At 36.0% G+C, this 2896-nt stretch overlaps 1 non-coding gene across 1 annotated transcript; it reads left to right on the top strand.

Moving 5' to 3' along the window:
* Nucleotides 1-67: 67 nt before the first annotated feature.
* On the top strand, nucleotides 68-171 carry LOC122274861. The gene has a single exon (XR_006228401.1). It is a non-coding gene; the product is annotated as a small nucleolar RNA R71 (small nucleolar RNA).
* The last annotated feature ends 2725 nt before the right edge of the window (nucleotides 172-2896 follow it).

The following is a 2896-nucleotide window of genomic DNA, read 5'->3' as shown; positions in this document are numbered from 1 at the left end:
TTCTACAAACTGACGCATTTGAGATGTTAAACCTTCATAGAAGAAACTAATGGTGCGCCAAGTCTCATAGCCATGATGTGGGCAAGTTAGCAACAATTCCTTAAAACGTTCCCAACACTGAAAAAATGTTTCATTTTCCTTTTGAGAAAAATTCATAATATTTCTACGAAGAGTGTTGGTCCTATGAGTAGGAAAAAACTTTTTTAGAAATTCCCTTTGCATTTCTTGCCATGTTCCAATAGATCTTGGTCTCAAGGAGTTCAACCAATTCTTAGCTTTTTCTTTCAAAGAGAATGGAAACAACTTTAATCTAACAACATCATCATTGATAGTTTGGTTTTGTAAAGTTGCACAAACTTCTTCAAATTCTTTTAGATGCAAATAAGGACTTTCTGAATCCAAGCCATGAAACTTGAGAAGTAATTGGATTACTCCTGGTTTTAAATCAAAATTTCCCATATTTGTAGGAAAAATCATGCAAGATGGAGTACTTGTCCTTGTAGGTTGCAAGTACTCACGCAAGATTCTCATTGATGGATTATTTTGTGCCTCATTTTCTTGTTCATCATGAACACTACGATTGTCAGCCATGGTATGAGAATTTTCAGAATCACCTGACAAAGTATTAACCAATTCTTTCAAAACAATTTCCTCTCTTCTTAATCTACCCGTTTGATCACGTTGCCACGAGATCATTCATCATAGAGGATCGAGTACATTCAAAAAGTAAAAACAAAATGCAAAACAAGCAAGAAAGTAAAAGAAAAAATTTTGGAACGAGATTACCAAATGGTATGAATATGGAAGCAATGTTACATGCTCTGTTTTCCGTAAAAAAAAAAAATCGTACCTGCAAAAAGAATATGAAAAACAATTAGCAAAAGATTACTAAAAAGTTTTTTTCTTCTTTTCTAAAAAAAAAAACAATTATCACACGTTGCAATCCCCAGCAACGGCGCCAAAAACTTGTTGCGCCTAAACTCTGACTCAAATTAATGAACCAAAAATTTAGTGCAGTTTTACCTGCAAGTATACAGGTGTTGTAGTATCTTACAGGATCGAATCCACAGGGATTGACTTTTGTGATAAAGGAAACAAATTCAGACAATGAAACGAAACTAAAAGAAACGTACAATCGAATATAAAGATATGAAGAAAGACTAAGGTTTCGAGGATCCATTTAATAATTTATGATATTGTTTCCGATCGATTTACTTCAATTAAACTAAAATAACCGTTTAATTGGAAGATTTAGCATTTAAGATCAATAAAAAAAAAAACGCTTATGATTGAGTGTGAATGATTGATGATTAAAACATTTACAAATCTATTTGAATACCACAGGGATTCCTCAAGCATTCACTGTATTCGGAAATCACAATGAATCAAAACGAGTATATAGATAATCAAAATATCCAATAATAAAATCTTTCAATCGATCAAGCTCGTAGAATAAATTTTACGTGGATCCGAAAACAATATTTAAATTATTAAACTTCATCTCTAACCTTAGTATAAAAATTTAGCCAAACATATTTATTACAAATACTATAGAAATCACATAAGTATTCTCCATTAAATAACTAAAATAAAACACAAGAAATACTAAACAACAAATAACAGAATTTGAAAAACCAGGCCAGCCACTGCCTCCTTCTGTTTGGACGACAACTCCCTCTCCTGCCAGCCAATTAAATCCAACCGACTCTCCCTTTAATCACCACTTCATGTTCCTCACATCTCCTTCCTTCAATTACAGCACAACACATCTCACCAACACATCTTCTCTCTCACCGACTCCCTTCTTCTAAGATAATTAATCAATAAAAGCAACCGACCTACACACCTCAACTCCCCCCCTTTCTTACGTAATCTGCCCCTCAACCCCTACACCGATTGCTCCCCACCTCTTCTCTAATTTACGTCCAGCAATATACATATATATAGCTGCTTCTAGTCGGTCCTCCTCACCATAATTTACACGGCTCCTTTTCTTTTTTTCTCTGCACGACTCCCTCTCTACAAGTCAAGCACGCCTCTTATATTCAATGTACAATTCTCTCTTCAATTCAATACCTACTGCACCGACTTCTCTAAATTCCAGCGTACCAACTCACTCTTTTCAATTCCAACACACAACTCTTCTTCCACTCACACGTCTCTCTCTATTTCCCACCGTTCAGCCACACACACACACACACACATACATATATATATAAATTTGGTGCATTCCTCCAATTCCACAACTCCACCAAATTAACACCACCAACTCCACAAGTTATTTCTTTCTCCATCCAGCAATATATATATATAAGTTGCCTCAATTCAGTCTCCAATTCAAGCATGGCACGGCACGGCATGCACTTCATTTTTTTTTCACTTTAACTGCACCAACCGACACGAGAACTTCCAAATATTTGATTGATCTGCTTACAACGTTTACAACACCAAATGTAACTTTCAGTCTTCCAAGCCTTATGATCACACTCCACCTGAAAATAAGCATAAACATGATATTAATCAATTAAAAAAACACAACTCGTATTTATGCTTATTAACCATTTCTCTATCTAAAACCAATAATAGTGTAACGAAGAATTTAAAATACATTGGTTTTAAATCGCTAAACTATGCAATATTTCAGCTCAATCATCTGCACTGCCAGCCCCCTCTCCGACCTCTATCCATGTGAACACCCGCACCTCATATCAGTTCATCCACCTGCACCTTCGAAAGCCTCCCAAAAAACTTCCTTTGTTTTCCTTGGGTGAAACAATGCACCCTTGGCTGAACAGATCCACCCATGCACATCAGTGTGCATCCACCCCTTCCTTCCGTTGGACCCGCGGGAGTACATTCCAAAAGAGCAAACCTTCCTTCGTACATCTGAGAGCTA

Source organism: Carya illinoinensis, chromosome 8 (genome assembly GCF_018687715.1).
Source record: "Carya illinoinensis cultivar Pawnee chromosome 8, C.illinoinensisPawnee_v1, whole genome shotgun sequence".
NCBI classification, from domain to species: domain Eukaryota; kingdom Viridiplantae; phylum Streptophyta; class Magnoliopsida; order Fagales; family Juglandaceae; genus Carya; species Carya illinoinensis.
Note: the sequence above shows the minus strand (reverse complement) of the source record. Positions and strands in the feature narration are given on the sequence as shown.